We start from the raw sequence: 26,056 nt of genomic DNA, 5'->3' as shown, positions 1-26,056 counted from the left end.
AAACAGTGGGAGCTTTATTGTTTATGCCTTAAACTATCCCAATATTTACTAAACATGCAAATGCAAGTTTCTCAGACAAGCTGTTATGTTCCTGTTTTGAGACAAAGTTGATCTATTTTTCTTTTTCCTATTTATTCAGCGTGTAAGAATGCATACGACAGAAATCACGGAGAGCACTTTTTGCAGAAGCAGATGTATTCAGAGCAAGAAGGGAAGAACAGAAATACAGACAAATCAAAATAAAATTGGGCAGGTAGAAAATGTGGTAAAAGCAGGTTTAAAACAAATGAAGAGGGGGGAATTACATGGAAAGGGAGAAAGCAGGAAGAGCGAGAAGACACGCAAGAATACAGTTATGAGCCCACTGAGCCGTGGCGCTCATGGCTCGGCTGTGGTGCTCATTATTGATGTAGTAGAAAATTTGCGCTGACAGAAAACGAAGCTGCCAGCTGTCTCCTACCCTCCTACCCCCCACTGTTCCCCATTATGACATTATCTCAGGAGGGATGGCCAACAGTGGCAGTGTATCCCATCACCCGAGGTGCCCCTGGCATGTCCACTGCTGACCCTAACTCCTGCTGTGGAAATGTACACTTACGCAGGGATGCACAAACAAAGGGCGTGGACGCTCACTTCAGTGTATTCAGTCATACATTTCAAAACCACATCAACAACTCAGTGTATTCCATTATTATTTCATGGCCCCAACACAAAATGTATAAAATCCAGTCCATTTTTTTTGTAATCAGAACAAACTGCTGTGTGATGCAGGATGTGACATGAAGCTGTGGTACTGATATAAAAATAGTGAGCTGAAGAAAGCAGAACTGAACATGCTGCATGTAGCATATTTGCCACACCTAATGTGTTTAGTCTATACTGTTCCGACAGTATTCAATGGATATCGACAGCAAATTTTATGTTTGCTACAATGTGCAGATATACAAGAAACAAGTGATGGGGGAAAATATTGTTCTGCATTTCTGCTCCATAGTATTGCTTCCCAAGATGCAATCTTCAAGATAGTGTGCCTGTAACAAAATTTCTTGTTTCTATTATAAAATAACAATTATCTGATTATAATTGTAAGCGTTTTTGGTGTGAGCCAGTTACCTAAATACAGTAAAAATGTATGTTAGATTCAAAAGTAAGTAGAAATTAAGCCTATAACAGTTAGTAATGTTGTCATGTTACAACCATAGTGTATGTTATTAGGATTTGAAGTACAAAACTAATAATGCATATCATCCTGTAAACACCAGCTCCACAGTAAAACGTTGTGAGTTAAGCAGGCAAAGCCTGGAAGAGATTGTGAGACTGCAAAGGCGTTGAGAATAAGGGGGACATTCAACTACCAGCAGAAGAAAAACATTCTTACAAAGCTAAAATTAGGTGGTTTATATCAGAGGAAGTCAAAGTCCAGACCTAAATCCAATTGAGAGTAGGTAGTAAGGCTTGCATAGTAATCTTCAAAGTTGCTCCTTATTTAATCTTAGGAAGTTTGAGCTACTTAGCAAAGAGTAAGAAATTTCCAGATGGAGTAGAGACCTAACCATAGTGATTTGTAGCTGTAATTTCAGCTAAAGGTCCTTCTACAAAATAAGTCAGGAGGACTGAATGCAAATGCACATATTAGAAATGTACCCTGGTAATTATTAAAATATATAATCACAGATTTATTGATTTGAAGTAAAATAAAAATGTTTCAAGGACTTCAGTTTTTGTTAGAAATATGCATTTGTATTTTACAGTAATTTGTTAAATTACATTTTCCACAGTAGAACAGGTGCATTCAGACAGATAGTAAATTTGACAGATTTTCTCTATATGCTAAGTCTGTGACTTATGAAAGCTACAGGAAGTACTATATTTTACCAAAGCATATGAGAAAAAATGGTACCAAATACAACATTTAGTACCCATGCAAAAAAATCATATATCAAATTCACATCACCAGCTTATAATTGAGTGTGTTGGTTTATCACATAAAATCACAATATAGAGATTTGTGTTTTAAAAATACACATGAATAATTTTGCATGAAGCTTTAAATGAACTTGAAGAGAATCGACTAATTTTGTTTGATCTGGTCCACTTTATAGCTTCTGTTTTCCAACTAAATGTTAGTCCTTTGAATTTAACATCCAGTGTTCTTTAAAATAAATTTTTCACATGGGAATAAGAACAAGAAAAGTTAGCTATGTGAAATCAAAGGCATTCCATGTTGACATAGTGTACTGTAAAAGCAGTTTCAAGGCATTCAGAAAAGATCTTGCCCACTATAAATAAGAAACCACAATGTCGATTGGACAAAGCATAAACCTTCACCCAATTTATCAAGGATAACAGGATGGGGAGTCTTGCAAAAAGTGAAATCATATTCATTTTCTAAGAGTACATTGAATAAATTGGAAGAGCAAATATTATGCACATACTAATGCTACCTTGAATCGAGGGACAGCAAATTATTTGTACATCTCCATGCCACCTTATGTATTATGCACATACTAATGTGCCTCGCCATGCCAAGATAGTGAAGGTGATATGCCTGTCCATGGACCAGTCTCATTAAAACAGAAAGGACAGCCTTTCCTTGCATATTTTGGAAGGTTTCCTTTCTTGTATTTGTAGCGGAAAACCCAAAAACGTCCCACATGACTGTAGATTCCTGAGTGCACTGTCACAATAGTGAGCAAACTCCCATAAAGCCAGACGACATAACCAAACAGCAGAAAGAGAGCATCACAAATATGAGTAAGACATCAACTACAACACTGCATTCGTGCAAACTCTCACTTGAATTCTGACAACAACAAAGAATAAAAATTTATCATTTACAGCGAAAAGACTTCAACTTCTCGCAGACATTGCCTCTTTTGTTCATTAAAATTTCTCCCTGCGTCTACATGTAGGGACTTTTGAAAATAGCCTCAGTGAGACCTGAGAGAGATACCCTTAAGTGCAGAATCTCGTCATCACTGAACAAGCAAAAGTACTTGCTGACCTCTGTAGCGAGACTCCCTTGGATAAAATACAAGGTTGCCTGCCTGGTTCACTCCACAAGAAACACATCAACGGACACCGAAAAAGCTCCGTGTACAAGCATTCACAGAGACATGCTTTCTATCAAGGCTTCAGAGGGTTAGATAAAGATTTACATTAAAATTGTTTTTTGTTTTGTTTTTTGTGTGTGTGTTGTGTTTTGCTTATCCAATTAAAGACCGACACAAAGCTAGTTATAAGAATCAGGTGGTGGTAGTGAGAGTACCAATAAAGTTGTATCAGTTTAGCACACAGAATTTTTTTTACATCACATTTCATTCTGAATGATGGGATGTGTATTTACCATTTTAATAATAGCTGTTTGGTAGCTAATGTTTAGTATTGATTACATGATTTATGAATCTAATCACACTTCACGTAACTGTCTTTTGCTAAGAGGGAAAGAAGGAAAAATGAACCTCTTACCCTCTGACAATTTGCAACCCTTTCTTAGGGATCCAAATGTGTTTCGAAACCTGATAGAAGATATAGTCCATCCAGTTCGTTCTCAGTGTGTCCTTGGCTCTGATTCCAGTGGGACATGGCCAGAAAACCTCAAAATGGAGAGGTCTCCTTTTCAGATTGCCTGGATACCCACTGCTTTCAGTGGTGAAAGTGCTCTACTCTGAGCTCCCTCCAGATCACTGAACTTCTCACCCTATCATTAAAATTGCCCACCCTCCTCTGTACTTTTGGCCGTGGTTCATAGATGAATACAAAGACAGACTGGAGCAACACCTATATTACTGCAGATGAGGATCCAATCTGTCTGGTCATTTCCCATTCCAGCTAATCGTGGTGTATCATGAACAAAACACCAAGATACTCAACTTCTCCAGGTGAGTGAGGAAGCATTCTCTTTTCCAAAGATAGCGCTGTTAGTTATTAAGTTCCTGTTTTCCATCTGCAATCACTGAATAAATCTTTTGGAGTTGTCTGTGGCTGATTCTTGCAAAAACATCCACGATGCTGTAGATTTTTTGAGTTATAGTCTTTGTTCTTTCCCATCTTCTTTTGTCTTCTCTATTTGACATGACATGATCATCTATATGTTGCATGCAAGTTGAATTGAGAACCCTTTTCTCTAGTAATACAGTCGGTTGTTAGGATGTAGACTTGACTGTGACCATTATAGCTGTATAAACCACTAAATATGCCCTTAAACTATAAAACAAAATTAGCTCCATGTTAAAATTTTCCAATTTCCTAGTTGTCAAGGTCGACGGCTGCATGCTGTTGGTTTTCATGTACCTGTCTTGACGTAAATGTCACATTATGTGTACAACAGATGTGTGGAGTGTGGGACTTTCATGTTTATTCAGCAAACAGGTAATGAAATGTGCTCTTTCAGTTTCCTATAAAAGTATTTACAGCTTTGCCATAATGGTGTCACACCTTCAGAAATGGATAGGGAGCCAACTGTTCAGCAGGGCTTTAAACTGGAAGGATTTCTCACTTTTTTACCACCCTGCAGCCGTGGGAGTTTCACATGGACTGTTTTTGACTCTCTTTCACCCCGACGTTGCACAAGAGTGCATTCCAGAGGCCCAGTGAATAAAAATGCCATGTCAACGAGCAAGGAAGAAAGAAAGTCTCCACTCTGAGCTGTCAGTGGTCTTCCTTTTTGGTTTTGCTATGAAAAGCAGGCGGAAAAAAAAGTTCACCTTCTGCACATAAATTGGCTGAGAGATTTATTTCTCCCATGACATTCTCTCTGGAGATGCCACTGGGAGCCTGGGCCACGGTCTTGGAGAGCGTTGACAGGGCTATTGTTAGTACTAGCAGTAGTCAAAACCTATTCTCTGGCCTCATCTTCGCTGGTTGTTTTTCATTTCTTTTTACAACTTATTCTCTTTCTTTCTCCTTGTGATACCTGCCAAATAGCAGTGACAGACATTTAAAAGGCACAGGCCAAGGCTCACATCTGTCCATTTTAACTTATTAATTTCAAACTCATTCCTCTTTGTCAAATTCAAAGACCTCTGAGATAAGCCAGATGAATCAATGATGTCAGGTAAGAATGTGCCTCATGACAGGTAGCAAATGAGAGACTCGTTTTAAGTTTAAAGAAATCTGAACAGAAGTTGTCCATCTCTTCCAGCAGGTAATCTTTTTTCATAAAATGAATACATATAGATGCATTGAGTATTTAACTGGTAAGCAGAACTGATTGATTTTCCATGTGCCACGATGCCTATTGGGTATGCAATGTTTTTTTTTTTTTTTTTTTTTTTTTTTCTGATTAGTGAATGCATCAATAACCGGAGATGTTGACTTTCTTATCAAAATCACCACTACAATTACATGCATCAACCTACTCTACAGAAAATTAAAAAAGAAAAAATATTTTGATGACATTTATAGTTCTTTAAAAGAAACTGCTATTAGCAGGCCAGGGATTCACAAAACTGAATATCTGAAACCAGACACAAAATTTCCAGACAGATTAAGTTCTATTATGGGATTGGACTTATTAAAATATGGCAAATTGTGACAGATTTTTTTTTTCCTCAAGTACAATGACGACCTCTGGGGAGACTTAGGTATTGATGTAAAGGGGGTCTACACTCAGTAGTCTCTAGTGAAAGATAAGGCAATTATAACAGGAAAGACCCCTAAATCCATCTTGTGAGAGATTGCCAGAACATGACACATCACACTACGAGATCTCTTTAATCAACACAATGTTCCATTCTCAGCCAATGATGCTCTTGGTGGAACAATCGAGGCTCAGGGGAGGGAAGCTGTCACTAACATTGTCTCCTGAGGCATTGCTAACTTGCCTCATGTCACTCACAAGAAGCTTAAATTTCACTAATATGGAAGAGCAAGTCTGGATGGGGCCAAGTCAATTAAGACAGGCCACCGTTTCTGTCAGGGGCTGTTAAGGAGGCAGAGGATATAGGGATGAGCAGCCGATGCTCGTCTTTGATGTCCCGTGAGCTCCTACAAATCCCTTTGTTGCAGAAAGGGCAATTAGTCTGATGAAGCTGATGTGTCATCTGAGACAGATTTATTACACCCAGAGAAAACAGACTGTCTCAATCATTTTCTTTCAATAGGAGAAATGTGCTAGTGTTACTGTAAAATAGAGAAGCCCTGCTTAAAGCAGAAAGCATCTCCAAACTCTCAAGTATAACTAATATAAATATAAATATAAGTGTATAGCATTTATAAAATGCTGGTTTGGGTGAAACTTTCTGACATTATTTTTTATCCAGATTTTTCTATTATTGGGGTTAGTGGTCAGAACCATTTTATCTTATTTAGTTTTAAGGGAGAGAAAGTATACTGTATGTTTTCACTGGGAAGTTGGATTTTTTTTTATTTCTGCCAACAAAAAGGAATATTTAAATTTAATAGCTTCTAGTTCCTCCTGCTGTGGGAAAGGTGGCTCAGCAGTGCAGTATGACAGACTTTCTGGCAAAGAGAAATAATTCCAACGGGTTATTTAAATAGTTTTTTTTTGTCAAATTGATTTAGTTATGAGGTTCTATAGGAGGTAAGATCAGAAAAATGCTTCCCAATCTTAGATTTCAAGCATTCTTCCCTGGAAGCCCGGGCCCATTGGTTCTCAAACTCATTTTATCATTGCACCACCACAGTAATTTAGCACAACAGTATTGAATTTCTTTAATTTGCATTGTTAAATCGTAACAGAAAGAGAATCCATTGGTACTACATGGCTGTTTGATGTAAGATAAATTACCTTAAAGGTCCTGAATTCAGAACTCAAATTGCAAAGGTTGAAGGTTTCCCAACAACACTTCACATCCACATTTAACACTTATGTGTTTCATACATTTTTTTTATCCATACTCAGATAAAATACAAAGGAAATTAAGGTTTCTGTTCAATAACCCTTAGATTGTGTAACTTTCTCACGATGGATTTGAGATCAGTGGACAATGTGGACTATTTTGAAATCCAGTGATATTGTATTTAATGGTGCCAAAAGAAAGAGGATCAAAGGCTGGTCCAAAGGCAAGCTATAGATACAATTAATTTTTTTTAAAATCAATCTTGACTTTCCTCACATTCTGTGTTGATGTGTCATATACAATTGTAATAAATACATTGAGCTTTGTGGAAACAATACATTAAAATCTCAAAAGTAATACATATTTCTCTGAACTATATTTAAAGATAAAAAGGTAGAGTCATAAACAGCTAGTTTTGCAGTTATAAAGATGGCATTTAAAGCTTTATTCTGACTTTTAAACTAAATTTCAAGAGCCATACAGAAACTTGAAATTTGATATGCACTTTAGCCCAAATAGCAGCCACTGTGTATCCGTGGTGATGATATGACATCTCTTCATGGTTTCTATAAATATAAATGGCAAGGCTGCACGATCCAATAGGAGCACACTTATCCTGGTAGCCATGTGCGCAATTGGAGTGCACTGGCGGCGCCTGCAGTAATGACTTAATATAAGTCCTCCTGTGGTGGAACAGATGAGAGCACAGGTGTGCAGAGTTTTCCCTGTCATATGGTACTGGAGAGCCAACACACAGTATTATATATTGTTTAACCTACCATCAGCTCATTAATATACACAAACTCACATATATGTGAACAGAGTTGGAAAGATATATGTCCTTACACAAGAGAAAGGAAGACACATCTGCTGCTTTCCTCTACTTCCCCCCTTGCTCTTTCAATCTCTGTCTCACATGCTCTGAAGTGTCTGAATAACCACACTGTTTTGCAACACGCGCAAGACAATGTACATTTGTGTGTCAGGGAGACGAGGCAAATGGTGATGAGTAGCGAGCCGAACATGGTTCGGCTTGAAACCCTTCCAGAGCCATCTTTGCCGCCTCTAGCGACGTGGACGGACACAGCTGCCATCGCAGCCGCACATGCGTGGCTCTGTCAACAGGTCGGGGTGAATCACTGCCACAGACTTTGTTCTTCCTCGCTAACTGTGGCAACATTTGCGTTCCGAGGCCAGGCCAAAATCATTCTCACAGCACATCTGCTCTGTTCCAGGTAGCTCAACCAGAAACCTGACTTAATAAAATTGTTTGGCTTCTGACATTGCATCAAATTGAAGCAAAAACGGAAAATACCCTTTCAAACAATTTCACAGTGGGTGCTTCATCACATCAAGACACATGTTTTTATAATAGTATTCCACTGAAGAGAGGTACATAGATTGCTGTATTAACCCTTTTGGAGTTTTTGTTGTTGTTGTTGTTTGTTTGTTTCTTTTGGCTTTATTCATTCAAATAATCAAAATAATTGTCAGAGAAGAATAACCTGATGTAAATAGAAAAACCTCCATACGATTAACCGCAACATGAACATACTTGAATACAGCTTATCTAACCTCATAAAGTAGTTTAAAATATCTTAGCAGCAACACATCATGTTCCAATCAAGTACAGGTTATACAAATATGAGAAATGCTGGGACATCACTGAATCACATCTCAACTCAGCTCAGCACATTAAGAGGTCAAAACATACACAAGAGAAACATATGAAGCACTGCAGGCCATATTTGCCTGAGTGACGATCAGTTTTCGAGATACAAGACAGAGAGGGAGACTTGGTAAGTCTACTACTCAAATTTCAAACTGACATGATGCGCTAGACAATGTACATTTGTTTGTGTCAAAAACTGGACCAAGCATACATGCTGGAAAATCTTCTAATGTGACTAAAGCAGAACAATTTTGTGATTAGGTTTGCTGGGCAGTTACTTTTTAAAAAAAATAGAGCCAGGATTATTGAAGAAATCTTCTTACCTTTAGAAATCGATTATATGCATTTACACTTGATTGGAATGACATTTTAGAATTGCAAACATTTGGCTAATTTAAACTTGTCATCCATGTTCAATAAGGACTTGAGTTTATATCTTCAATTGTGCTCAAGCTTCAGGAAACAAACTCACCCAGTAGGAGAACTTTTAAATAATTAAAAACTTGTGTAAGGTTTTTTATGGGAGGATCACATTTGTCAGTTTACATATTGTAACTGGTTTTCAACAGCTCAGTAAAGTCGAGAGTGCAGCGCAGCATTGTTCTTTGAATCTCACTGTGTGACATGAACATAAAAAAGCTGTATTTCCCAGTGACAAGGATTTTTCTGCCCTCGATTCTTTTAAACGTCTCAATTAAAGACTTGTGCAGGATTGATGAATTCTTAGAGTGATTTGTCAGTAACTTGCTCATTACAATCAGTGACTCAGCCAATGACTCAAGCATGAACTGTTTTCACATTGACACGGTAAACAAAAGATGCAGAATTTGTTAACCACACCCACTGTGAACTGTGTTTTTCTCTTACTCAAACAGATTATAGAATAAATCTGTTAAACCACTCACTGAGGAGGATCAACTTCTTTGGATTATTCAATGTGTCTCTTATTGTAATTACATGTGTTCTTACATATCAAGCCATTTGAGCTCTCTTTTTATGCACTGTGTTCAGATTAAGAAGAGAGCACTATTTCATGCCCTTGACCTGCTGCTCGGAGAAGCTTTTTACTTAAAAATGCCTTTACAAACTATAGTGACAGGAGAAATTACAGCAAGAATTTAACTCTTTCATATTTTGTCACAATACAACCACAAAAAATAAAGTATTTTGAAAGGACTTTGAAGTGAAGCCAAACAAAAGTGCTGCATGATCTAGAAACATAAGTCCATTTTTGTTTGTGGCAGGAAAAATATGTGATACCTGGTATGAAGGAACTTTCAGCAGACACAATCACACAACATGGCAGGGGATGAAGTAGACACATTAAGTTATTTGTATCTTCTGATTGTATCATTACCATCACTAACTTCTGCATTCTGTTGTATTTCTACACGTTTGTTTTGTTTTCTCCTCTCCTTACAAATGGCAAAGCTTCCTCTGCCATGTACTTAATAAATTCAATGGTGAAACTGGTGGATTTTTCTTTTTTCAACCTTTTAGAGAACTAATCCTCCTCTTGTACTGCAAAACAACCATAGTTATGAAAGGGGGAAAAAAAGTTTCAAAAAATTCTCATCATGGTAAATATGCACCATAGTGTTGTGAGGGACAGCATTTAACTTATAATAGTTTAGCAGTTCAGCAGCAATTAGTTTATATTAGTGTTACCTGAGTTCTATAAATATTATATTAAAAATACTATATATTTTAAAAAATCCTTTAACATGGACTTGGATTTTACTTTGAGTAAAAATATTAGAACATTCAAGTGAAATCAGACTGATGTTCTGTTTGTGACTTAAAAGTCCAAGTTTATTCCTCAAATCACTGACACTGATTTGAGGAAGCATGGAAATCAAAATAAGTGTCTCTATAGGAACAGTAGAATAATAATTTCATTTTTACATCCCAAATTCCTTTCACCAAATCTGTGCAAGTAAGAATATTCAAACAGTAGCTGTTCTTTTTGGTAACCTCATGACATGTTCAGAGCCTCGCAGCTTCACAGAGTCATGAGTCACTCTATTCGTGGCAGAGCTAAGTGGTTTGTGGGCGTAGAATTGGATATGGCCTCCAAATCTGAGCGGTTATGGTTTAAGTTTTATCGTGTTGCACATTGAGAAGTAACTCTGAAATTTATGAAGGAATTATATTAACACCTAGAGTCATTTTAACATGTACACTGGAACAAATAAATAAACCCAATACATACTAAATGCTTTGCTAATCATTGCTATGTGATTGTGAATAGGACAAAAGGGGACAGGTAGGTACCTAACATCTTAGACTTCTTATCCTGACAGTCTGATACATATGGTGAAATATAAGGAATCTACTGAATGTACAGTAGATTACACTATATGATAACATCCTATTTTCCATATGGTTTTAACTGAATATCAAATGTAGAGCAATCTTATGCACATTAAGTGCAATATTTCTTGTTGACACAAATAGCAACCAAGCCAAGAACATTCCAATATATCAATTGCTTTCATGTGACTTTAGCATGCTGTTCTTAGAATTTTAATCTATTGAAAATCTTATATGCAACCATCTATTGGATTAATAAATAATGTCCCAATAAAGAAAAAAAAAACATATGGTGAGAGAAGAATACACAGAGTTTATAGAGAGGTAATAATAGCTTAAATTTGAGCTGAAGTATGTGGAATATCACCTCTAAGTGCACAAGGCAAAGGTTAGTCAGAAATTATGAGGACTATAATTTCTGACTACCTTGATGGGAGGTGGCACTCCTACCATCTAGAAGTGGAAAACTAATGCTATAGTTTACTCACACTTAGTGAGTAAACTATAGCATTAGTTTACTATGATGAGGATCTAACCTTAGATCCTCATCATTCTCTAAGTGCTTTTGACATGGGGTTTTCCTTTTGCAAGACCTTCAAGTTAAATATATCTAGACGTTTCTTTAAAATACTGTTGTTAGTTTACAAATCACTGAACGGTTTAGCACCACAATACATCAAAGATCTGCTGTTGTTGTATCAACCTTCCAGACCTCTTAGGTCTTCTGGTTCTGGTCTGCTCTGCATCCCCAGAACCAGAACCAAGAGAGGAGAAGCAGCTTTCAGCACCTATGCATCAAAAATTTGGAGGAAACTTCCAGAAAACTGTAAAACAGTAGAAACCCTGACTTCCTTTAAATCTCGACTAAAAACACACCTGTTTAGAATTGGATTTGAACTGTAATATGTATCAATGTATTGTTTATTCTATGTTGCATTACTTTGTGTTTTTGTGCTTATGATGTAAAGCACTTTGAAATGCCTTGCTGCTGAAAAGTGCTATACAAACAAAATTTGATTTGGTTTTTAGGGAAGTAAAGCAGAATGAATGCACACTGACAACAAGGTTCTCTCTTGAATGAACATGGCAATAGTCAAGAACCATGAACATGATGGGCCATTTTTCAAAAATACTCTCATAATGTCTTGAGAATCAAACTGCCAGCTGCTTCACAATCACTTGATTTTGACTCACTCACCTTAAAACCAGATGCAATCAGCCCTGAGTACTTGCAGGAGCAGTATTATTCACTGAACTCTAAAACCGGGACATGTCATCCGGCACAGCGGTTAAAGGAATACCACCTACTAAGTGTGAAAGAAAGAAAAAGAAAATGCTGCTCTCCAGAAATGTATTGTATGTTTACGGCACAAACCGCTACACTGGAGGGCACACTCCACTGCCACCAAAAAACTCAGCAAGTATTATGTCCTGCCCTCAGGCAAAGGATTTCAGGGCTTATGACACTATGATGGCATGCTTCTTTTGTCACAGACTGATAATACCATTACCATCTACAGAACGATCACTTTAGGGATTCCTTCTTACACTTTCTGCAACACTGAAATGGATTGAAAGAAAACAATAAGGCAGGATTGTGAGGCATTCGAAGGAACATCCAAGAATAATCTATTAATAATGCTGTACCTTGAGTTTAAAGTAATTGCTGACCCTGTTTCTAAGAATCAACCCTCTGGCCATTTTATGGTTAATTCATGAGTTGGACAGGACTAAGAGAAGAAATGAAAGGAAGAATGTAGGCATGAGACAGAGGAGGAATTTCAAACATATTATAATTTTTAAATAGGAAACAAATTCATCTGCAATTTGACTATCAATCAGGCCCTCATGTCTCTGGATGAGGTGGACTAATTAAGGTGTAAATTACCATTGACTGTTTTTAATGGGATAATTCTGATCGCTTTTGTTTGTATGTGGCAGTTTCTTACATGGTTTTCTCATTAAGACTTTGGTTTTGCAAATGCTATTTTTTTCAGCTTCAGTTATAAACCAAATAATCCTTCAACACACCCCTACACACACACACCCACGTCCCCCGTTATTCCCCAGTTCTCTATGTGGCTTGGCAGCAGTGACAATCATTATCAGCAGCCTGAAGAGTTAGGCAGAGGATCATGTCTCTGCGGCCGGCAGCTAACCATGCATAAAAAAGGAAGGAAAAATAAATAAAAAAATGGGTGGAAAATGTTCCTAGGATGAGTGGGTTTTTGTGGCTCTGCACATTAGTAAGCTAAAACAGCTAACGGTAATGTAGGACTTGTTTCTCCAGTGAAGGAGGACTCGGATTTGCAAGATCGGGTTAAAAATTGGCACAGAGCCAGAGATGGAGATGTGTTGGTGGAAGAGAGTGAGAACTGAAATAAGGACTATAATTTCTGATAACAAGTAGAAGGATGGGAGCAGGAGCTGCAGGAGGCAAGTTTCTGTCAACATCCCTGTCCATTGTCCTAAGAACCAACCTTAATGCAGAGAAACAGTAAAACTAGAGAGATGTCAAGTTGCGGATGGAAACTACCGGGTTACCTGTATTGCCAAGTGCTAAGCTTTTAAACGGTTTGCTTAACAACTTCTGAAGAATTTTGTGCAGTGTTAATGACATGACAGAGAAAAGGCTAGGGTGACCAGAGTTTTATTTCAGCTGTATGCGTAGAGAAATGCAGTGCTGCCCCTCTTCCATGTATTGCTGCACAGTGTTGGCTCACTGACTGAAAGCTGGCACCAACATTTTGTTTTTCTAATTTACAAAAAAAAAAAAAAAAAATGGCTAACCGCTACAGAAACTAAGGTTAGCATCTGCTTTAAAACTAAGATAGACAGAATGGAAGCAAAAAAAAGAAATATAAATAATATAGATAATAATAGATAATTTGTTTTTATTAAATACCATTGTGTTTTGTGCAATTACTGATTCTCAGCATTATACAATAAAAATCTCACTCAAGCCCATGCCTCGTTGTAGATATGCATATGCTAACGGAAGATAAGTAAGGTAATGTTCCAGACCTTGATTATGTATTTAAACTGATTGAGCTATTCTGTCCACCGAGCTGCACATGCAGAAACTTTACTTTACAAAACGACCTCCATTTGAGTTATTCCAGGTGCAGCTCTATGGCACACGGTTGCTCGAGGCCATCCTCCAGTAAGTCTTTCAGGGAGCTGCTCTTCTAGTTGCAGCTCCTGGGGAAGCGGACTGCAAGCGGTACAGCATCCTTGTTTGGAGCAGACAGCAGCTTTGTGGTGCTTGATGAAAGTCATCATTAAAGTTGTATAATGCCTCTTGACTGCTAACGACAATAACTTACGACATCTGTCACATTGTTTCATGTTGGCTGTCAAAAGCAGTTAAGAGGCGGTTGTAGTGTTAATCACATGGAGAAGAATTGGTGGAGATTTTGGAAGACACTTTGACACTGTTTGCTGTCAAAAGGTGTAAGACATCAATACTATCAAGAGGGATAGTGCAGTTGATGGCAGAGCTGGCTAGTATGATTTGAATCTATTCACAGTGGATGCACACACTTTTTTATATATATGATTTTATAATCGTCTTGGTTGAAGATGAAACTGATAAACTTTGAAAATGAAATCCATACAAGAATAAAGCCAGAAAAATTGTCAACAAACTCAAACTTATTGGCGATGTTGACATGCATTTTTTATCTACACTATCATTTTAATCTACCTCCCCATTTTAGTATCGAGCTAAGAAGTGAAAGTCACAGTCAAGGATGAAAGTCTTGTTTGCAGTGTAAAATCCTACATATGAAGATGGAACTTTGCTATGGGGAAAGGTATGTCTATTTACAGCTAGAGCGTCTGGGGAAATAATGGTGAGGTTATAGAGAAAGAGACAAAAGAGCTTCAGGAACAATTTTACAAATGTGCAAAGCAAATAAACAGAAATAAAAACATGGAATGGGGCTAAGAGCAGAGCTTCAAAGCCTGTAGGTTTCAAAAGGTAGGTAGGATTTTATTAGCATATTGTAGACTATGTGACATCAGAAGAAAAACATTGGATCACAAGAAAGAAAAAAAATAGAAATAACAAGCTATTTAAAGCAGTAGTTATGCTACAACTTTTATTAGAGTGCCTTTTTGTTACATTACCATCACAAAATTGTTTTCGCTGGAATTTTATGCCATTGATTAATATAAGCCAAGTGAAAGGAACGAGGATACATGATTTTTAAGTTCTGGGTTTTTAATTTAATTTTATTTATTTATTTATTTATTACAAATAAGATTATAAAAACTTCTGTGTGAATTTTTATTGAAAAAGTCTGAGTCTTTATTTCAGATGCACAGAAATAAAATCAAGTGCAACAACTTGGCTTAAGAATGAATCTAATTAGATGAATTAGATGAATTCATCTACACAAGCCATGCCCTGAACACAGCAAATGCATGGAGGGAGGTGATGCATTCAGATGAGACATGAGATGGTGAAACATGTTGGCGACACCATTCTGCTGTGGGGATGTACTTTTAAAGACACTGTTGCTCACCTTTCAATTGTAATGATAATAAAAATGAAGTACGGGGATCCATAAAAATCTGTTGCTTTTAAAATATGTGTTACAAAATTCATATTGCAGATAAAGCAGATGAGAGGCACTTAGCGAAATCATTGACACTAGATGAAGAAAAGGCCTACAGCCCATTGACTAAAACACAAATCATTCAACCTCCTCTGGAAATAATTAAGGACCGTCACATCTATGAAGACAAATGGTAGATGGTGATGGTGACAGCTTTTGGCTTGTGATTATAGCTTTACTTGTTTTTTTTTTTTTTCCCACCTCACAAAATCTTCAGTCTCTCAGTTCCCTTCCAGTCCTTGCAGCTGCCTTGCAAACCTTTATGTGATATTTTAGAACCTGTGGGATGTGCCAGCATGAGCTCTGTATATTAAACGTTGTTGTCCAGTTGGCCACACTATCCCTTGACCCTCCTTACTTTGTAAATTAATGTGTAGGATGGGTAAAAAAAGGGTGAGTGTGACACCTGCCCTGATGCAATTTCACTACAGATAACAACCGGAACAATTGTAACTTCTGAAATCGCCAATCTCCGGATAAAGTGGTGTCAGCTCTTCTATGGAGCACCTATGCGAAAAGTGACTCTCCTGATACAGTGGAGAGGAGTATTTTGGCAGATGTCTCATTCAGAATCTATCAGGGAGTAATATCCCAGAGCAACTACTGTATATCTGATAACTGATGGAGCACAACCCCTCACTTCCTCTTCCATTTCCTGAGAGGAAACCTTCACAGGGAGCACTGCAGTGCTGATAAAACTTACACAGTCCTTTATTTCCCCTGTAAAAGATTGCCAGAGCAAAGAAGCGTTGTATAAAGCTGATAGATTCTGGCTTACTGCAAAAGATGCACAATTTCCCACCTCACCTGAGCTGCTGACCAGTTTCTCTCTCTTTTTGTTACCATGGATGAATAGAACATAATGAGTTATATCCCACTGCAAGACATTGTAAGACCCTCACTTTTTGCACACCTGAATACCTCATACAAATGCAGCTACATAAAGGTATATTTTGTAAAAATATAAAAGTTCAGACAAAGATTACTAATGTAAATACCCAATTCAGTTGTCAAATGGTGAGTTGATATCCAATATTACATGGCTCATAAAAAGTAAACATCCTTTGCATTTAAAGGTGTTATTAACTTTCTGGAAAGGTGAATTCAGTTTCAGTGGTCACGAATACGGGTATGGCTTGATTATTGCTATACCAGGGTTTTAAATAGGACTTGTCTGACAAGAGAAAGTAGGAAATAAGATCTCAAAATGCAACACACCATTCCACAAATGAAAGAAACCTCAAGAACATTTGAGAAACAAAGTCAAATATGTGCAGCCCTATTTAATCTGAGCCACCCTAATTTGGTGGCAATAGCAATGGTTCTAAGAGACTGTTGGGATCAAAGTGTGTGAGATACAAATCAAATGAATGTGAAAGCTGCAAAGTGGAGAAAGAACAGAATAAAACTGAACATTTCCTAAAATAGCTGCCCTATTATAGCTAATTCAGATTGTATCAATGAGTCATCAGGAAGGACTAATATGGCTCCGGAACAAAATCAAAAGCACTGCAGGACTCTGTTGCATCAGTTAAAGTCAAAATTCATGCAATGACAAAAATGCTTAAAAACAATTCCCTGAAACCATCTTGATCATTCTCAATGTTGATACAATATTCAGTGGAGTTCCATTACATTGAGATTAATCATTATTATTATTATTATTATTATTATTATTATTATTATTATCATTATTATTATTATTATTGCTGCTGACCAGTTTTTGTCAAAAAGAAAACAAGAAAGACAAAAACGATGTCACCTTATATGGTTTCCACGAGAAAAAGCGAACAGGAACCGCTTTTGGACGAATTCCATGCAGGCCCAGGAAATTTCTTTCACTGTGGACTACTTTTCCTTTTGACATCTTAAAAGCCATTAGTTCAGCATCACACACCAATGCTTTACACAGTTGAACTCAAAATGCTTTTGACCATTATATGGAGAAAGAAAATGCAAAGAAAAAAAATCTGTAAAACGCTAAATTGGAAGAAAGCAGTCAAGGTAAAGTGGAGAAAGGAGAACATTTGTTGAAAAAGAGAAGCTTTAGAAACACAGACGCTTCCAGAGATCTGAACCAACCTAACCAATTATTCCTTGGACCATAAATACCATGGAGCCTGTAAACCTTAACACAACTTGCTTTTGGATTTGGATGGTTTTACAAAGCAGATTCAACTAGCTTTTCAAATGTCTTGAAACTGAACTTTAATATAGTTCCCATTTATTCAAAAGGTTGAGACTTTGGATAAACTGTACAAAGAAGTCAATAACTGAAAAAAGAACTGTGTACTTTAACATTTTGACATTGAATATATTCCAATACCAAACATAACTTAAAAGAAATTTCACTTTGCAGTCCAATTTGAGCACATCATCAGAACAAGACTGTTTGAACTGTAATGTTCATTTGAGTAAAAGAAAAAAACAAAAAAACAGAATGATCAATAATTTCTCTTATCTTTATCAACACATTAGGAGGAACCACAAAAAGTGAAAGAGGCAACACTGAGGCTGCCATCTGACTTCACATTTGTGCTGATGGTTATTTTGCTGTTGACATTGTACTATTTGCTTTTACTTTCTGGTAGAAAAGGTATAAACTGGTTAAACCTGGAAATATGCAAATCTATAAGATTGTATGTGTCATTAAGTCAAGCTTCCAGATTACATTTGTTGTGAAATAAATAAACTGAATTGAAATGGCACTGAATTTGGATATTTTCTTAAAAACATAATTTGTGGTTTTTGAAACATAAGTTTTCTGTTTGTGAAAACAGTGTTTTTCACCGCCTTGTTATCCAGGATAGCTGTAAAATGTAAGTTATATAAATCTCCACCACCCTTCAACATGTATTTTCCTTTAGACTCACTTGTTGTGAGAGGCAACAAGCATTTTTGTAAAAGAAAGTTGCAGTCAGTTTTGTGAATTGGAAGAAGTTCAGAACTTTTTCAATAGGCCTCATTGTTTAACATGTTTTAAAAGACTTCATGTATTCAGTTAAGCTTCAAAAATGTTCACCTTGACTTCTTTATTTAAATCTAATGAATTGTTCATTTGTCATCCACCCAGCCAACAATTACATTTCAGGCAAGGTCATGCATATTTTAACAATGGCAAACCAAATAAATAATGTTTCTTAACAGTTGGTTCAATGATATATATGTACATATATATGTAAAAGAGTAATTAAACTTGCCTTCATAAAATAAAACTGTAAGCAGTAAAAAAAAAAGAATGAAACAAAGATGAACACCTTTACCTTCTTATTTTCTTTATAAAATGACTTTTCAAAATTATAGATTTTAGTGAGAACATAGTGATTGTAAAAGTCTTTTACCATTTGCAATAAATTAAAATAATCAATTAATTAAGCAAAAGTACTATTACTTACTCTTACAAGAAACTCATTTCAGTTTAATCTGAACATATTTTTTTCTCATCTCTGGTTTAAAACTTTAAATGTGAAAAGACATAATATCTGGTCAATTGCATTATTTTCCCAGAACACATATTATTTTCAAAATATTTTGTAAAGTACATACTTTTTTGTGGAAAACAAAACCATGTTGAAACTGGTAAATAAAGAATGGCTTGAAATCAAGGAATGCACAGTTCAACTGACCAGCCAGGAGCCTTTGATCAGCATTTAATGACACTTAACACAATCGCTTCAAGACAGCCCTGCTTATTAAGAGGGGAACAGATGTTGTACCAAAGCGATCTTGCTGATTTAATTAGCCTCTGATATTAAATGCATTAGCACTTGAAAACAGTGCAGTTAGAAATATAACCACGTGCCATGAAAGATAAACCCTGTGGATAATCTAAGCGAGCGGCACAGAAGCTGGGGAGTCGAGGAGTAAAGGAGAACCATGATAGGCTGTTATGGGAGCAGAAATTGCATAATGCTGTCAAAAAACAGTGATCTGAACCTATAACCATTTTCTGTCATCTGTTAGCTGAACAGCAGTTAGAAAAATTTATAGGCAAAATCTATGGCCCTAAAACATCTAGCGGTTTCCCTGCAGAGTGGGCCTCATGCTGTGGTAGTGGAGAACATCTCCAGGAACAAAGCAATCACTATTTATTTCCTCATACGGTGCCTTTTAATAGCACAATGCTGCGAGCAGCTTTAATTCAGTCAAACAGGTACACTCATGAGCCCAGTTTGAAGCTTGCAGCAGGAGTACATGTAGCTGCAGCTGCAAGAATAAAATACAAGTATTATTAACTTCAGGATTGGATACCCATCGCTCAGCAAAAAACAATTTCAGGGGCCCGTGACATCAAGATAGGCAATACACTCAAAACTATCAATTTACAGTTGAGAAATATTGACTGGTCTTATGCTTGACACCGAGACTTTATTCTAACCACAACGAATTTTGAAGGGATTTTCCAATAGAAGTCTGCCGTGGCTATAATGTCAGACCATCTAAAGCTGCGCACTCCTGCTCCCATGAAAGCAATTCTCAATGCCTTATGAAAATTCCATTCTCTGACTGATCCCCTTTTTACCGGCAAAGGAATGTGTGCAGCACTCGCACACATACCCACACAAACAAAAAGGGCACGAGGCTGATTGCCTTTTGTCCACCTCTGAAAACCTGGCCACCTGGATCCTGCTAACCTTCAATAGGGTTCATTATGGCGGGCTCTGCGTCCACCCAGCCACTGCTTAACACTGCAGACATGGATCTGGCTTTTTTGGCCCTGCTGCTGCCTCTGCTGTGCACTTACAGTCCAAAGCCCTTCACCTTGTTTTTGCCTGCAATGTCTATAAAGGCACAACTGTTCTTTCCCGGCTCTAAGCACCCCGTCTCTATTCTTCATTTCTGCCCCTGAGGCCATATCCTCGAGTAACATCACAACAAAAATCCATCCCTCTTTTTCTAGACATCTTGAGCTTGGAGGTAGTGAACAGCCACGTCTTTAGCAATGACAGAAATAAAATTGTTGTTAGAGATTGCCGTGGCATATAACTGAAGTGTTTTGAATGGGTGTGCTGGGCTGGTGAAGAAATGAGAATTACTCTAATTAACTGACTGGATCCACTAAACTGTTTGGAGAAACATAACTCAGGATCATCAGCATTACATCAGAGATGTTTTCTCTGTTGTCTAGTAACTTCAGATTTAGACATCCACTCTTGTTTAGGCCATTTGGAAAATTCAATTTTCTTCTGGTGAAGACTTTAACTTGTTAATTTTAAAGTATGCATGGACTCACTCTTCTTCATATCTAGTTCATAAACCCCAGTTCTAACTGAAAAAAAATAAAGTATGATGAGTATTTAGCAGTTATTACTTACATATACAAACTAGATGTTCCCAACCATGCTGTTGCTTAAAACTGCAGATATGGAAGAGCATTTTTGTATCCCCATTGCTGAATCTATGCTCCACAATTACAGTCCAAAACCTTTGACACTCTTTTGGCCTGCTACACCACAGTGGCCCCACTGCTCTTTCCCATCTCTCACCCCTCTCTCTTTTTGTCTCTCTAGTCTTTATTTCTGCCCGTAAGGCCCTTTCCGTGAGTAACATCTCAACAAAAAACCATTTCTCTTTCTCTAAACATCTTGAGCTTGGTGTCTGTAAATTATACTGCCTATGGCGGATGTGAACAGCTCCCTCTTTAACAGCGACAGAAATGAATCCCCTGTTAGAGATTACTGTGGCATGTAACGGCCCATGAGCGGCCCAGTTTAAGGGGTTTAACAAGGTTAAATGAGTGCGCTGGGATGGTTAGAAAATGAGGGGCTTGATGTTGGGGAGCTCGAGAGAGAGAACGGCGAGCGGTCTATGTTTTCATTTTGAATTTATAAAGGCATGATGATGCATCATGAGGCTTTATAAACTCATAAACACCCCCACTAACGTCATAGGCAGTAAAGTCGAAGCGGAGAGGGAACAACAGTAAATGTGGCACACTCCAGACGGGTGGCCACCTCCATTTGAGAAGCAGACATAATAGGAAGCTTTTTAATGGAAAATGTCCCCACTTAAACTTTAATCTACCCAAGCATCAGATTCACCACGCCATGGTAATGACACACACAGAGTAATGCACATGCGGAAATCCTACCACAAACCATACAATGCCTGCAAATCCCCTCCCGTGGCTGATGCTTTGGTCATCATCACTTATTATTATTTTTTTAAACCAGCTTAGAGGGATTAGAAGTGACTGACAGCAAAGGAAATGTGGATTTGAATTTGCATTTTCCTATGCAGAGTAAATAGACAACATAACTTGGCTCTGGAGCATGGAATCACTCTTTCTTTTTATTTTCCTGGACCAAGAAAAACAAAACAAAACAAAACAAAAAAACAAACAAACAAAAAAAAAATAGTTGTAATGTTTTATGGTCATTACTTTAAGCAAATCCCTGAAACAGTACACACTGATAAATATATATTTTACAGTCATTTCAAAGCAAAGCACTTTTATCCTTCAGTAGGATAAAAATTAAATGAATTTAGTCCCCATTTAAATATGGGGACTGAATTTGATTGTCACTCTTTTCAAATTAAATTCATGTAAATGGCTTTTAAATGTGTCCAGTTTGGAAAACAAATATCTATTGTGCCTTTTTAAAAAGATAGTCACACACTTCACTGTTTCACATCAGCATGTTAAAAATAACAAACTTCAATGTATTTTGTCTGCATTTCAATTTGCGTATTATATGATCGTGACAAGTATGAATAATTAATAATAATAAAAAAATATATGAATATGGAAAGTGTAGCTTGAAAATAAATCCATTTGAGACAATACTTTGTAGAACCTCCTTCTATTATAGATCAACTGCAAGTGTTTTTGGCCAAGCCTCTACAAGCTTGACGGTTTCCAATATGGGGTCCAAAACAAGGCCACTGGTGTTGAATTTTAACTTCCTCTATTGCTGCAGTGTTGACTGAGCTGTTGCGCCGGAGTAGAGAGTGGGGCAGAACCACTCCAAGACATTAGTTTTTTTTTTCCTTTTGTTTTTTGATTGTTTTTTTTTTGCTTGTTTTTTCAGCAATAACACTACAAACAAGAATTTGTAATCATATTAAGATTTATGTAATATGTAACAGTAGTATAATCACTATAAGGTCAGAGAAGGTTGGTAATATTTAAATTAAATAAAGCCTGAGAAAAGAGCACAAGAGGATCTGCAGCCTTGGCCAAAGCTATGAAAGTTAAATGTTAAAGTTGACAGAAAATGTTAACTTCAGACTGTTTCAAACTAAAATGACCATCTTATAATGTAAAAAACAAATCGAACAATTTGAAATATTTAGAAGTCTTCCTCCATCATACTTGTTTCAAAGTTTTATGGCAAATTAAAAAATACTATCTTTATACGAGAACTTTTTCTGGTAAAATGTTTTGCAGTGGAAATAGAGATTGGAGGAAATGCAGCTCCGCACATTTTTTCCCCATTTCTCCTTTGGAAATATCTCAATCTCAATCAAACGGATGGAGCAATTTTCAAGTTTTTGCACACATTCACGTTTGAATTTAGGACTGGTCTTTTTTTGTTTGTTTCTATTATATTATCATTATTATCTAGTATTCTCATAAACCATTCTTTACCGCGAATGTTCGTCAATCCAAATCATTCTTTATCGCCCTTATGTTTTGTGTCATAGTTTTAAACCTCTGTCAGTTTTTTTTTTAAGTCTTTTGCCGCCTCTTGCAGGTTTTCTGGCAAAAATATTCTGTTTCTCTGTTTCCCATCAGGTTTAGCCAGCTGTCCCTCAACTATTGAAAAGAGAAAAAATAAAAACGCATCTCTGCAGAAACATGTTGCTACAAATTTAGCTTACTTCACATTATTTAGGGAGTATTGGGGCTTAAAACATATGTCCTCCCAGCTTAATTATAAATACTTAGAAAATGTATTTTTAAAAAAAACACCCCTTTAAAGTGTTCAGGGGGTGTAAATATTTTAATGAGCAGTTGAATACCTAGACTTTTTACACCTGGCCTGTTTTGATGGAAAGCATTAATTGGAAAACTAAAACATGCTGTGTTTCATTCATCTTCACATTGACACAATTGGAGGTGGATTTAATGTGGGGATCAAATGCAAGCTAGCATAATAGTTGATAAAAACACAGCTGTAGCCAAGCTGTGTGTGGGCATGTATATCTTCGAAATAGAGACGGCAAATAATGTGCGTCAGTGTGTGTGTTTGTCTGTCTGTGTGTGTCGTGGGGGTGGAGGGGCCTGGGAGGTTGATGGAGAATGTGATTGTATTTTTCTTTCTCCTGTCCCCTCAGGAGGTGACATGGTTGGTATTGTAATTCCACTCTCATTTCCTACGTTGCACGGGCGACTGCAGACTTGTCACTCAGGAGGAGCAGAGAATAGGCCTGCCAATCAGTCAAGGACCCATTACCAGAGCAGTACCTGGAAAGGCTGCATTTGCCCTGTTCCTTGTTAGCATAAATAAATTCTAACACTTGGTCCATCCAAGCGCACAATGATTCGCAGGATTGGATAATGCATGAAAGTACTCTATAAAAGAAAGGACAGATAGGCTAATGGAATTAAAAGCTAAAGAAAAAAAAAATTCCCTGAATCACATTGAGTGTGCTGGATCTTCTCAATTAGCAGTACAATAAAATGTTCAAAGGCTTTCAGGAGCCAAAAGACAGATGCTAATGTACACATATAAGGAAAGGCAAGGGCATACAAAGAGTAAAACAAACAGCAAAGTAGCAGCCCTCAAATTAGATAAATAAAGACATTAGAACCTTCAACTCTTGCTGTTCGGTGCAGATCAGGTGGCTGAAGGACTCCCTCCACATACAGGTGGGACACATTCAGCTATAGCTCTAAATCAAGCTAATAGCCCTACAAAAACACCAGCTGATGCCAGTCTGGTATACATGTGTTGCTCCATGAAAAACAGACAAGCAAAGTAATCAACTTTATTATGTAGTTCTCATAAGAGAGGACTTTTAATTATCAAAAATGTTATCCATTTTGTGTTTATGTCAATTCATCAAAATCAAAGTGAATAATTTTTGATTGATGCAATTATTCTATCAAGCTTAACATACAGGGTTATATTTGCTGCTGATTGCTTATTTCTCACCAACCTTTGCACTGCTTCATAAGTTTTTCAATATCATTGTTGAGCATTAGGCCTTATCACATCTTTGGAGCAGTGATCCCAATTTACAGTAGAGGGACCATAATTTTGTGTAAATTGTTAAAAATCCTTGACAACATCAAGTTGAAAGAAGTTGAAAACAGTAACGAATAATAATAGTAATGATAAACAGATAGTTACACCAGCAAGAAGCTAATGGAAGAAGGCGAAAGTCAGAGCGAGGCAGCTGTGAAAAACCAACGAAGGTGAAGTGAAAATCCTGGTAATAAGGGGTGACGTGAGCAGGGTGCGGGGTGTGACAGGTAATGTGGGAGGTGGCAGGGTGCTTCTGCCCCATTGCGTGCCTTAAACAGAGCAGAGCTCTAACCAGAATACCATCCATCACGCAGTCAGTCACAAGTGTGACATGACAGGTGAAACTGTTCCCTGTCGCAGCAGAAAAAAATATGAGAAGAGAGTAGGGGGTCCAGGAAAACGCAAGTTGAAAATAAACTAATGCAAGAAAGTTAATAGTATAAGGAAATAAGTTTTTCAAACTTCGAAATATTTAAGGATTTTACAACTGGTACTACACTATTTTTCCCTACAAACCAGAATAACAGATTCTACTGTGAAATGGTCTTGAATAAAACCTTCTGTTCAAAGAGGTACATTAAGAATTTCTAATTTAAAACTCCAAGTGAAGTCGCACAGGAGGAAAGGAATTAAGCAAAGGTGATGGAAAGAAGTCTTTCCCTGCTATTGTGGCGATAACAAGACAGTACATAAACTGTCTTATTGAACTGCATTTAAAATATGCAGCACGTTTCATCTAAACCCTCATAAAGACTGCCGCTGTGCCCTGAATCTGTGAAATACATCTCATATAACATGCTAAATCCATAGAGTTGTTGACATAAAGCAGCGTGCTCTCATCCTTGTAAGACGGTTTACACTTTATCTTATACAATTCTTTGCCAGGTCAAAATGTTCTCCAATTTCTTTCTCAACCAAAACAAAAATTGTCCGTTCCTCTTGTTTTGTTCAACTGAGACCACTTGTTGGAACAAAGCATAACGGCTTCAAGTGTTTAATGCTCGAAAGACCTTGGTAGTTATGACTCCAGCACTGCAACAAAGCGCAAGACAAATGTTGCTTCCATGTATGCTGGACTGAATGAGGCCACATGTGTGATAAAGTCCCAGTTTGTTTGTTGAGCAGTAAAGCACAAACATGCTGTTGTTGAAATGGGAAAAAAAAAAAAAAAAAAAATATATATATATATATATATATATATATATATATATATATATATATATATATATATATATATATATAAGAGATAAATCACCCGCAGATCTCAAAGGATCTTAAAAGATATAATACAAACCACCCCTCCTGAGGAAAAGCCTCAAGAGCCGTTAATGTGATGCAAGAAACTGCATAACATTTAACCCTTTCATCGTTTTTTGTTCAGCATCTCCATCCATTTTTGCATGCAGCTCCATCCCCAGTTCGTTCCCTTTACATCATGTCTCTTGAGGGTTT

General features: G+C 37.1%; 1 protein-coding gene across 1 annotated transcript in view; it reads right to left on the bottom strand.

Moving 5' to 3' along the window:
* The window catches only part of LOC129366477 (leucine-rich repeat transmembrane neuronal protein 4), a 106,128-nt gene that overhangs the window by 22,548 nt on the left and 57,524 nt on the right, over window positions 1-26,056 (bottom strand). The gene's annotated exons all lie outside the window — the stretch shown is intronic.

Source organism: Poeciliopsis prolifica, unplaced genomic scaffold (assembly GCF_027474105.1).
Source record: "Poeciliopsis prolifica strain line A6 unplaced genomic scaffold, Auburn_PproV2 SCAFFOLD015, whole genome shotgun sequence".
In the NCBI taxonomy this organism is placed as follows: Eukaryota; Metazoa; Chordata; class Actinopteri; order Cyprinodontiformes; family Poeciliidae; genus Poeciliopsis; species Poeciliopsis prolifica.
Note: the sequence above shows the minus strand (reverse complement) of the source record. Positions and strands in the feature narration are given on the sequence as shown.